The following is a 13,677-nucleotide window of genomic DNA, read 5'->3' as shown; positions in this document are numbered from 1 at the left end:
CTTTATGAAAGTTTAACAATGCACTGTTATCATTAGCCAATCATACTATTAAGCGGCTAATTGAGACAACCAATCTGAGACTGTTCTTCCACCACTGATTTGAACAGGGGTAGCAGGCATTAGGGGTACTATTGGGAACTTAGTTCTGTTATAGGACTCTGGGTAGCCAGTATGGAATGTGTAAGTTATTCTGTCCCAGGAGGAAAGGGAGTTAAGGTAGTTATTGGTCAACTGGTATTGGTCATTGGCTAAGGGCAGCTCCCCCAAGATTCTAATTTGCCCTACTTATGGACTGAGGAGACCAAAATACCAGGAATAATTCTGGGGAAAAGAGCTGCAAGTAGTGGCAGAGCACACTGGACCATCAGTACAGGTATCCTCAGGGCTGGGGGGGAGGGGAGGGAAGAGGGCACTGACCCAGCAAATGAATCGCTTGTTTCAGACCTTGTGGAAACCTGTGTGCAAGAGGAAGTTGGTCTTCAGAAAGCTGAAGGGTGTGGTAAGTGTTCAGAGGCCTACAGGGAAGAGAGGGCTTGTGGCTCTGAAAATAGTGAAAGTGAAATCTGTCAGGGAGGCACTCCATTCCTTGCCAGACTTGGCTGCGATTCACTTTCTCATTTTCACATGAAGTGAAAGTGCTTGATTCTGGCTCTTCTTCACCATTTGCTAACATGAGGGTCAGTTGCTCATCAGATGTGACAGAATGTGTTTTCTAGAAGTGGCCACAGCACTCTATTTTCCAGGCTCATATGCTCTCATAACCCTATCAGCTACAGTCTGGAGGTAGAGATTATTTTCCTTCCTCTGAGAGTATGGAATCCCTGGGGGAGAGAATTTAGTGAAATAGATGCTATATGACTTTTGTCTGATTATTTGTAGTGCCAGAATCCAGGGCCTGTTGTGTGCTAGGCAAGTGTTCTGCCATTGAACTATACCCCAGTCCCTACTATATGAGTTCTGATGCTAAGGAATGAAAATCTTGTCTTCTACCTTGGCTTTCTTTCTTGGAAGGGTTCCATTAGAATGCAGCTACCATGTTGTGATGAAGCCCTGCATATCTAGGTAGGCTACTAAAAAATGTTCCAACTGAGATCGCCACTAGCAGGCATTTTCAGTCCCCAGGTGTGTGAATAACTGAGTCTGGGTATTGTTCCATCTTCTAAGTTTTGAGCTGCCCCTGCTAAAACAGTGTGAAACCAAAACAAACCAATCTTGGGACTGGAGAGAAGGTTCAGCAGTTAAGAGCACCGGCTGCTCTTGCAAAGGACCTGGGTATGGTTTCCGACACCCACATGGTGACTAACAACCATCTATAACTCCAGTTCCAGGGGATATGATACCCTCTTCTGGCCTCCACGGGCATTACACACATGGGTGCACTTACATACTTGCAGGCAAAATACTCATATACATAAAATAAAAATAAATAATGCAAAGAAAGCATCTTCATCAACCCAATTTTCAGATTTTGAGTCAAACACATCTTATTTTTTATTCCTTTAGGTTGTTAAGTTTTAGGGTGGCTTGTTATATCACCCTGGATAAACAAGTAACTAGAATACAAAAAAGGTAACCAATGTGATTTATATAAGGTCTTCCAGGTGGTTCAGTACAAGTGCATACTTAGGAAGTATTCATTGATTAGCAGCTTAGATTCCTGTTCTCCAGAGGGTTTTGCCATAACTCTCACTGGTTGATAGCACCAAATCCACATCATCAAACTCTTATCCCAGCTGAGAACACTGCATTACCATAATACTCTGGACCTTCATGAGGAAGGCACCATGTGTCATGTCTGCCATGACTCTGTCTAAATTTTATCAGCAACTACATTCTCTATTCAGTTTTATTTAATTTCTGCCCAAGTTCTGGGATTTGAGTATCATCTCTCTTCATGGATGAAGAATAAGAGATTTAGGAAGTTCAAACGACTTGCTCAGGAGTGCATAGTAACAGGCAGAACTGAGTCTTGCATCTGTCTAATCACCCAGCCTATACTGTCCCTCTGAGATACCTACCTGACCTTTTGGCCCTCAAGGGACTTGGGGCTACAGCTTGTATTCATCCTGTTTCAGCCACGTGTTTTGTTCCAATGGCGTTCCACCACCTGGATGGAGGCTTATGGCTGGTTTTATATGGATGGTGGTTTTCATTTCCGGGATTTGTTTGGAAACACAAAGAGCAGTTATGTTTTTGGTTTATGAGAAATAACTTCTTGAGGTTAAAAAAGTTGCAACATCATAAATTGGGGTGTTCTGCTAATATCTATGTCTATACACACATACATGTATAGTTTATATGTATTACAGAAAAGTATAAATGACATAACTCTGAACAAATGGAGATCATATAAAATTACGATATATACAATTATCATTTTAAAATTATTTTATTTATTATTTTTACTTTATGTGACTGAGTATATTGACTGCATGTATGTAAGTGTACCCATGTTATGCAATGCCTATGGACATCAGAAGAAGGTGCCAGATGCCCCTGGAACTGGAGTTATGGACAATTGTTAGCTGCCATGTGGGTGCTGGGAATCAAACCCTGGCCCTCTGTAAGAGCAGCCAGTGTTCTTAATCACTGAGCCATCTCTCCAGCCCCACAATTATCATTTATATATTATAATCTCTCTGACATGTGTGTTCTTTCTCTCTCTTGCTTAAGATAGAACCCAGAACATTGCATGTGCTATGAAAGCATGCTATTACAGCCTGACTGCGTGGTTTTCAAGCCTTACAATTTTGAAATAATACTTAAAATAACAACAGTTACAGTGGTACTGTAGAGTTCAGTATCCCTCCACTCAGCTTCCCCCAAAGTCGACATTGTATACATGAAGTTAGCACTGGTGGAATGTCATTATTTAAACTGCATGCCTTGTTCAAGTGCCATCAATTTTTCCAGTAATGTTTCTTTTCTGTTCTAGGATCTAATCTAGTTTCCTACATTGAGTTTAATCTTTATGTCTCCTAAGTCTTGTGAGGTGTATGGACATTTCTCTCAATCCTTCCTTATTTTTCAACTTTTGAAGTATACTTGCTATGTAATTTTGTAGAATGGGTTTTAATTGGGTTTAACACTTGTGTTCTCCTGAATAGCATGGGGCTATGGTTTATCTTGAAGAATACCACAGTGGTGAGTACTTCACTGCCCTTTCTTCTTACAGCATGGCCAGGGCACACGGCCTTGACATAATTCACCTCTGATGATGCTGACCTTGACCACTCTAGTTTACTAGGATCCTCTGTCTCAAGTCACTGTCTTTGATTTGTCCTACACTGTTGCTAGAAGTGAGTCTCTACGTCCAGGCCATAGGACAGGGGAAACAATGAGTTCTGCTTTCTGCAGAGAAGAGTATGAGAGATGGGATTCTATGTAGTAGCGGGAAAGTGACTTTCATCCTGAAGTAGTCTGCAGACCCACAGTATTGGTAGGCCTTTGGATAACAGAAGCTCTCCCAGGCACTCTAACCCTGAGTCACCCAAACCTTTGATTTCCTCATCATGGGAAATATATACAGTAGAATAATATGCACTTTTATTGGTTACATGATCAAGTCAAGCTGTAACTGTTCTAAACATTCCCTTCCTATAAGAAAGGGTTTTGAATCAGTTCTTATAAAATCCTAAAATGTATAATGTTTGATACAGAACACAAAGAGTATGGTTTTATTCACATATAGAGTATTTTTTCCTTTAAAAGGAAAGTGAGCCGGGCGTGGTGGCGCACACCTTTACTCCCAGCACTTGGGAGGCAGAGGCAGGCCAATCTTTGTGAGTTTGAGGCCAGCCTGGTCTACATGGTGAGTTCCAGGACAGCTGGGGCTACAGGGAGACTGTCTCAAAAAGACAAAAAAAAAGAAAAAAAAAAAGAAAACAAAAGGAAAGTGGTGTATCTTTTATGTCTGTGGTTAATTTCCCTAGCAGAAAGTAGTAACTCTTGTAAACATTGTACACCATAAAAATACAGGCTGGTAAACATTTAAATACATTTATTTACATTTTAATATAATGCATATTTTTATAAGTATATGACACTTTTACAATAACATTATAAAAATTGTAAGTGATATAAAACTAATATGTGTTACATAAATACCTATGTGTTGAACAGTATGGTTGACATCTTTTGCATATGTTTGGTGTACATGTTCCTGTATGTGTGTGTGCATGTGTGCATATATAGAGGCCACAGGTATCTTCTTTAATTTCTCTCCACCTTATTTTTTGAGACAGCATCTCCCCATGAATGTATAGCTCACTGATTTAGCTAGATTAGCCAGGCAGCAAGCTCCAGGCATCTGCCAGTCTCCACCTCTCCAGTGCTGGAATTACAAGTGCATGTCCCTGTCACTATGCCTTGCCTTTTCCGTGGGTTCTGGGGATCTGAAGAAAGAGCCTCATGCTTGTTCAGCAAGCACCTTACCAACCAAACCATCTACCCAGCACTGTGGTTGACAACTTACAATCTTAACAAAAATATCTCTGGGGAAAGTATTACAGATCTCATTTTATGATTTAAAAAACAACCCTGATATTCAGGGAAGAAGTATGTTTCCCAAGATGACATGGTGAACCAATAAGGTTGAAATTTAAACTTAAATCTCTTTGATCCTTGACTATGAACCTGTTAAGTGTTTGAACCTGCAGGTCAACTGATTAAAATTGGGCAGGAGGCAAACAATATTTGAAGATTGGACTAGCTATAAGCATTTCAAAATATTACACACAATCACAAATGGTTGAAGAAGACAGGTGCTCTGCTTGGGTGAAGAGAAACTGCCACTTCAAGTCAATAAAAAAATCACTGTGGGCTGGAGAGATGGCTCAGCAGTTAAGAGTACTGGTTGCTCTTGCAGAGGACCCAGGTTAGATTCCCAGCACAAACATGGAGTCTAATGACCATCCCTAACTCTAGTTCCAGGGGATCCAGTGCCCTCTTCTGACCTCCCCAGGCATTGCGCAACACAGGTGCACTCATGTTCATGTAGGCAATACAGTCATACACATAAAATTTAAAATAATAAATGAAATATTTAAAAAAATTTTTGTGATACTCAAGTAGGTATGAGAAGATAGTAGTTAGGTCCTGAGTTCTGTGAGTCTAAGTCCCAGCTTGGATTCCTCCCTGCAGTCATGGGTATGATACGTTATCTCATCCAATACTCATCATCCATCACATGCTTATGTAAAGTAACTCTCTGTCTCACAGGGAAAGAGAAAACAGCATTCCCAAATTACCTACAGGTATCATAGAATAGAAAAGCAACGTGTCACTACAAAATTGAAGTTTCCATATAACAATCAAAGGTTAATACTAGGGGTGAGAAGTAAAGGAAATTGGTAGAAACCAATCCCCAAAAGGGGATTGGCGGGGGGGGTGGTGGTCACAAGGCGAATATGAATGTGTGACTACTACTTAGTTTATAAGCTCCTTAAACATTAGTGTAAGCAATGTGGTATCTCTGTATTTTCTAGAGATCAGTTTAGTTTTTCTTTGTAAACCTTTATTTCTGTGCTATGAATACTTCACTTTGCTTATCACAAAGGAAGTTTCCACATAGTGAACATGATGAGATGCCTTGAAATCTTCCTATGGGCCTCTGTACCCACCTCCTAGTGAAGATATCCAATGTTCTGACAGCAGTGTCCCTTTGGGTTAAGATATATCCACTCCTTTTGTAACATGTGATATAAAAATGTCATCTCAAGCTTACTTACTTTCAATTGCCTGGGTAATAATGGCTAGAAAACCCCGAGAATCTGGGGTTTGGAGCCTATCAGTCGCATTATCAATAGGACAGACATCTGTTGACATGAGAGCTACATGGCTGACACAGGCCTGTCCCACCAGAAAGTCTATGTCTCCACTCTGAATCGCAGGTGAGAATGCCCGATGCCTCTTTCCGTGTTCCCTTCTTGGTAACTACCAAGCACTGAAAGACATCAGGAACCTGCTGTCCCAGGCTGGCTGGATGTACCTTGCAAGTTGTTCAGACTGCTGCTGGAAGAAAAATTGAGTGGTCAGACATGTTGTCAGCCATGTTTCAGAGTAGGGCTGGCCCTTGTGGTCTCTGACTTGCTGACGTTCCATGCAGACTGGTTGCTGCCAATCTGTCAGTAGAACACAGGCCTTTCAGTTTAGCCATGGTGAGGTGTCTGTAACGGAGCCCAGAGGACAAACACGTGAAACTATGCATGTCTGCGCCCTCCTAGACACCCAGCCACACCGCCCCCTTTCTCCGTCCTTGACTTAATTCTGAGATTTGAAAGTGAAAACAGAACCTCCACTCTGCTTTCTTTCTCCTAGTAATCCTTGGTGACGGATTACTGTCTGTCACCCTTTCTTCCCCAGTGTAAACAACACCAGCCTTTTCATTTTAAGTGTTGACTTGGGAGACATACCAGTTCTCATTTGTGCTTTGAGACTGATCTAGAAAGTGTTATTAGACCTCAGGTTACACTCAACAAGCCCATGCCCAGTGGGTTGAAAGGGTACACAAGGCTCACCCCTGTTTCTCAGCTCTGAACTCATTGATTTGATACAGCTTCTTTTGTTACTGCTGAGATGGGGGCAGGGAAGACTTGGATTAATAAAGGCATGAAATAAAATACATGTGTAAAATGCAGTAAGTAACAAGCAAGGGTGTCGGATGAGGAGTGGAGAGCTGGGAGGTTCATTGGATAAAACTTGAGGTTTCTGTGGTCTCAGTGGTAGTTTATTTGGGAAATCATGGTGTAGACACTTCAAGAAGTTCACCAAGGACAGTTGGCTGATGGATTCCCAAATGAAAAGTCATGCGTGAGAAATTAATTTCCAGGTGTGCATGGCCGTTTCATTTAAATATGTTTTCCACTGACTAATGTTGCCACAGGCACACATTTTCTAATCTAATGAATCATTGGTGTCATGCAGTGAAGCATTCTGGGTTCTGGGGGTATGGAGTAAATACTTGCCATAGGCAAAGCCCTCTTTAAGGGCATTGTCTTCATTGCTAGAAATGTCTAAACTGTTCAGAAAGTGCCAAACAAGTTGGTAATGTTCTGTGGAGTTAATGTATTACAAAAAATAATAATTAGCCAAAAGTGCAAAAATTGACATTATTTTATCTGAAGAAGTTTGCTGAAAGTGGATGATGAGGATGGTCTATTCTAGTTGTTGTGGTGTTTGGTTATCACTGCTACCATAAAGCAGTGATGATGAGTCTGAATGGCATTTGAATTGTACAAAGAGATGCAGGGCCAGACACCCGGCCGCAGTGTTAAGGACATATGTGACCTTCCACAAATTAGTCAGTCAAGCTCTCATATCTTATGTGCTGAAACAGTGGATTGACTTGGATAATTTTTATTTCTATTTCATTTGTAAAAATTTGGATTCCTTATCACAGATTTGATAAGCAAAATATATCAAGTAAGTTATATTTATTGTTTGGAAACATTGGGGTTGTGGATTCTACTTTGGGTAGAACTTGGTTTTAATCATCTCCAATGGCTATGAACCTAGAACCTTAGAAGTGTCTGAGTCCCACCCACAACAGAGCAGACCAACACATGATGTAGCCCATCAGGACCCAATGATTGATCCAACAAGAGATTGTTCATTTCATAAATACAGACATATGAACAAAGCTCTGAGTGAGATTCAGACTATCTACTGGGTGGGGAAGAAAGCTAAATTAAATATTCAGCAAAAACACAGATGATGATGACAGGGCAAGTACAAAATATTCTTGTTTCCACAGGCAAGTATTTCTCTCAGAGTCATTAGTTAATATGAGCTTCCTTCTCCATTGATTTCCAGTTGCTGGAGAGAGTGGTCATCCCAATGAATTCATTTTAAAAATAGAGTTATTTGATTTTTAATTATGTGTATGTGGGGGGGGGCAGTATGTGCTCATGAATGCAGGTGCCTGCAGAGGCTGAAGAGAATGTTGTTGGAATCCCTTGCAGCTAGAGGTATAGGAGATTATGAGACATCCAAAATGAGTAATGGGAAAAACCAGGATCCTCTGCAACAGTAGCAAGTACTCTTACCTCATGAGCCATCTCTCTAGAAAACAGTCCCCACACCAACTCATTCTTTTGGCCACAGTGTTATTTAGCATTAGCCTTTAGCTTTTCTTTTTTTCCAGTTTGTGGAAATAACTCATCCCTAAATGAGAATATAAAAAACTAAGAATAGATCTAGGGAAGTTTGGACACACACACAAACCTATACCAATACTCTTCAGCTTGAAGAATATCCCACCAAGCACAAAACTGATCACATGAACAGTGGCCAGAAAGATTTGTGCAACTGGAAATGAAAAACCCAGAGCTGCAGCTGCATGTGCTTCACTGAAATGATGAGCCTGAACGCTGAAGACCGTTGCATACTCAAATCATGGGGGTTGATATTGCTTCTAAGTCCCCTGCAGTATTATTGCATTATCTTTATTATAATAAATAAAGGTATAAGATGGCATAAAATGCATTATTAATGGAAAATCATTTGTAAGCAAGAATCAAGTGAACTTCTCTGAGTCTTGAACTGTCATGGTTTCTGATCATTCTTAAAAGACAAATCGAAGGGGGTTTTTGTTTTTGTTTTGGTTTGTGGTTAGAAAATAGGAAGTTAGTAAGTGCTATGACAGTTAAGAACATCTTGAAAGGAAACTTAGTAAGGGCCTGCCATACAATTCTGCAAGGCTTTCTGCTCTAGTATATGGTGAAGGAATCTCAGTTCACCTTTTCTTTGCCCGAGGATGCCCTGTGTGTTTAGAGTGAGTATTCTCCTGTGTGTTTAGAGTGAGTCCGGGGAGGCTGCCCTAGTCTATGCTTATGGGAGCCTGCCAGGTAACATAGCTGGATAAAATGATCCTGTAGTAAGAAAATCAAACGTGGAAATCGATGCGAACTATTTTTGTTTTTACTGAACTATGACAAAAAGATGTAACATAGTATAAATATGTAAATATTTTAAATTTAAAATGGAAAAAAGTACAAACTGAAAAATAGAAACATTGATTCTTTCAACACAACATCCTCTCTACGCATATTAAACCCATATGCCTTCTTTCATTTTTCTTGAAATGTGGCCTTTTCAATCTGTCTTTTATTTTCCTACATTTGATATAGATGCTGGTTTAGAGAAATAACTTTCTACCACAAGGGGGAAAAAATGGGCTGGCCTGCTAAGTGACACCTGGTATTAAACTCCAAAGTCAGGCAGGCAGCAGGTCTGTGCTGGGGTGTGTGGTGGCCTGCAGTGTTTCTGCTCTCTCCAAATGGGCAGTCATTACTCAACTCCAGACAATTGTTGACATTTGTTGACATACAGGAATGTGGGCCTTGGTTGATCATCCCCTTTCTCAAGGAAAGCTACAACTCAGTACTTTTAATAAAATCCTCTTTTGAAACTTTTTCTGTTTAAAGCAGTTTAAACCAAATAGAGCCGATCTGGGGGCTAGATAACATTTGTAAAGCACCATTTTGCCTTTCCTGGCCTGTTTCAGGAATGGGTGAACAATCCAGTTTCTTGTTTGGCTGCTTTGTAAAAAAGTTTTGATAGAGTAACTCTGTGTGCATTTGTTTATGTGTTGTCTACGGCTGCTTTTCTGCTACAGTGACAGAGTTCATGGTTACCGTAGAGACAATATGACCCTCAAAGACTATAGTACTTGTGATCTAAACTTGTAGCTGATTGAATGCAATGTATCCTAGAATAGGTTCGTGTGCTTGGCACTGGTAGCAGTGTTCTGGGAGGTCGTAGAGCCTTTTGGAAGAGGAGTCTAGGTGGCAGACAGAGAGCCACAGAGGTGGGGCTATAGGCTATAGGGTTATAGTGGCCCTGATTCCAACTACAGCTCTGATCCTCAGAGGTTCAAGCAGCAAGCAAGAGGTTCAGTTCAAGCAGCAAGCCCCTGCCATCATATAGCCACCAAGCCTTCCTTGCTGCAGGATTATGAGCTGAACTGTATCTTTTTTTTTTTTCCATTAAGTTGCTTCTTGCGAAAGAATTTGTTCACAGAAATGAGAAAAGCAGCTAATACAAGACCTAGTAAAACTCTTAACTCACAGAGACCCCCTTCCTTTTTGTAAATTGAAATCTGCCTGCCTATAACTTTCATATATTGGTCTTGTGACTGTCTGTGATCACCTCTGGGCACCCACGAAAAACATTTGAACCCATTTCAGATTATTTAATTTAAGATCATCCAGGATGTCACCAAAAGTTGTCACCTATATTAGGCATGATTCTTTGTTTTTTAAAAAATATTTTATTTATTACTTTTATTTTAGATGTTTGAGTATATTGCCTGCATGAGTGTAAGTGCACTCATGTCCTGCAATGCCCATAGAGGTCAGAAGAGGATGTCGGATCCCCTGGAACTGGAGTTAGAATGGTTGTTAGCTACCATGTGGGTGCTGAGAACCAAACCTGGGTCTTCTGTAAGAGCAGCCGGTGCTCTTTACCACTGAGCCATCTCTCCAGCCCCAGGTATGATTCTTTGAATAAATGTTGTATTCTGTAAGCAGTGTTTGTGGTAATTTAGAGTCCAGAGGTAGGTAATAAGAACTCTGGGTACATCACCACAGAATATGGGAATTCAGTCTGTGAAGGGTACACTGGTACATCTTCCTCAAGGCTCTTAGACAAATCTCTCCATTGTACCTATGGCCTGCAAAATTCTTCATTATAGATTCTGGCCTCTTCATCTCAGTTCTTACTCTCCACTTCATATATATAATATCTGATCATCTGAGTCCATCCTCAAGTACTCTGACATTTCAAGTGCATTCTGACTTAAGCTCCTAGAACTTAACGCTCCTCCCTGTCTCACATATGTGCCCCCACTTTCCCACAACATGGAAATTCTTGTTTGGATTTTAATGTAGTGTCATTGGCTTAAAAGCACTTTCCATGACCAGTTCTTTCTAAGATGGCAAGCCAATTTTAGACATTACCTTTCAGAATATATTGTCCACTTTAAAATTCCTAATGTTAATTGGAATCTTGATTATTTATCTATATAGTTATTGACATTTTCTCTATTGGAATGTGAGTGCTTTAGGGACAGGGTATTTTTAGTCTTATTCAAATAGTAGGCACTTGAAAGTGTTTGAGGAATGAATGAATTATATATCAATAATAATTTGGTGCTCTGTAAATTATACTCCTGATTATTATTTTTTTGACTCGTAAAAACCATCCCTAGCATCTAAAAAGAGGATTCTTCTTACTTTCAGAGTAGGCTGAAATGTATAAAGCTATTCCTGCTTAGGAGTAACTCAAGAGCTCTATATTTGCTGAGGATATTTTTAGGTGTGCTCAACACAATGATCATGCTCTAATATATTGCTTAGTAATTAAATTAAGAATAAGATTTTTTTTCAAAATGCTTTGTCTAAACAAAACATATCCCCAAATATCATGCTTTGCAGTTTCCCGTGAGATGAAAATCACAGGGGACACTAGGGATCTTCTGCTGTGCTTCATGGATGGGGAACCTGAAGCTAGGATAATGTCACAATGTCACACAGCCAGTGGACTGCAGAGCTAGAAGGACAGGTGATGTGGCTGCACTCATGTTTTTTGTGCATTAATACAGTGCTTGTCTTTGTCTCTTTTGGTTATTGGTTCATTTAATAAATGCTGGTGTCAGTGAGAACAGCTTGTGTCTAAATATCACTTTTTTCCTAGTGAACTACCCATCACATGTGCCTTATTAGAACCACAATAGTAATTTTATATAAATTTAATATAAACTTTAAGTAATTGCTAAATTACTAATAGTCTATTTTTCTAATTTAAGAAACAATTAAGTATAATTTTGGACAGTGGTAATGACACAACCAAGGTCTCACAGGTAGAACATAGGAAAATGGTCTTTGAAATATCTCTTACTAGCCAATTTTTCTTATCCTTTGGTATGATACTTGCCCATTCTTGTTCTGTTAATGTGGAGTCTGGAATTTAAAGATGAGGTCAGTGATTAATAAAGATGCAGATGTTTTATGCATACTAAGGGATTTTATGTAGATGTTTTGAATTATCAATTGTTTCTAGGAAAATCTTTATATAGTGCTTCATGTATATATATTCATGATTATAAGAAGTTTCATTGATTAACTGATATAATCTTTGAAAAAGCCCTATGAGGTAGATGCTATCCCTATATTCATTTTAAAGTTGTACTAACTTGGGCACAGAGAAACTAACTAATTGGCCCAAAATAACAGCATTATAGCTACAATTTGAAGCCAGGTAACATGGCTTCAGAATGAATTCCTAACAATTGGGACAGCCTTTCTTTCTAGTCTAAAGTCCTGTAAAGACAAAGTACTGGCCATATTACACAGGCTGAGCTGCAGACCTGGAGAACTTGAACTACCAGGACACTTTATTCCTTTTTTCATTTCTGTGGCCAAAGGCTTGGTAAGAAGAAACTTAAGGAATTATTTGGACTTGTGGTTTGAGGGAATGTAGGCCATCATGGCAGCCAGCTGGAGAGGAAATTAGCCAGAAAGCAGAGAAGGATGATACTCAGCTGGCTCTCTCCTTTCCCTTTTAATTCAGTCTGGGACCTCAGCCCATGGAATGGTGCTACCAACATTGGAGATAGGTCTTCCCTCCTTAGTAAATCCTCTGTGGAAACAACCTTACAGATATGCTTAGTTGTGTGTCTCCTAAGGGATTCTAAATCCAATTAAGTAGACAATGAAGACTGGCTGTTACTGAGACCATAGAGATCTAGGGTACTGCCTTGGCCTCAGGAAAGAGAACGTCTGCTCAGTCTGGGGGAAAGCCACCAGTGGTGACTGAGTCTTTCCCAAGGAGAGCAAGAGCTCCGTATCATAGTTTGAGGCCGGAGACCTGGTTAACCATGGTCACCATTGCATTGCTGACTCCCTACTGCTTGTGTACTTCACCAACAGGTGATTACGGTTCATCAGGTAGGAGGCTGTCTAGGTGGTTGGAAACTTGGCCAGGTAGCTTTTTCTTGCATCAGAGAGAGCAGTGAGACTAAAGAGAAGGGAGATCATGTTGAGACTCTGATCTTCATGGATGAGGCTAAGAAGAAAGAGCACTCTGAAATAAGGCAGCTTGTGGGTATTAGTGGGGAACAGAGTGTGCAGTTCTGCAGCGTTCACTCAGCAAACGTTTATTGAAGCGCATGTGCATTGGCCTTGGGCATTCAGTGTTGAGCAAAATAGACATCATGTCTGCTCATATAGGGCTGACATCCCAGTGAAAACAGACCACAAACAAATTAATAGATCCATAGGATACTTTCAGAGAGGGAGAAAAGACCTGAAAGAAAACAGAGCAAGAGCAAGGGAAGCATGGCTTTAGCTTAGGTGGTGAGGGCAGCCCTCCCTCACAGGTGACATTTGGGCAATGAGACAACCTTGTGCACTTCTCTGGAGGTATTCTTTCAGAGGGAACAGCACTGTGACCTGTCTCTCCCTTCCCTCCCATCTCAGCCATATCTTCGCTCTCCCAAGGGCCTCTTCCATCCTGGAGGGTGTGTCTGCTGATGTCTCCCCTTGGTTTGATTCCACCCATGAGGAAAGTGCTGAGGTTAGCAGATGTCAGTAAAGATTATCTGGTGCCTTGTTGAAACAACAGCCTTACTTTCCTTTGGAAGCTAGTCTTACAAAAAAAGAAACAAGTTTAGCTTGG

Source organism: Nannospalax galili, unplaced genomic scaffold, assembly GCF_000622305.1.
Source record: "Nannospalax galili isolate Female #2095 unplaced genomic scaffold, S.galili_v1.0 scaffold241, whole genome shotgun sequence".
NCBI classification, from domain to species: Eukaryota; Metazoa; Chordata; class Mammalia; order Rodentia; family Spalacidae; genus Nannospalax; species Nannospalax galili.
Note: the sequence above shows the minus strand (reverse complement) of the source record.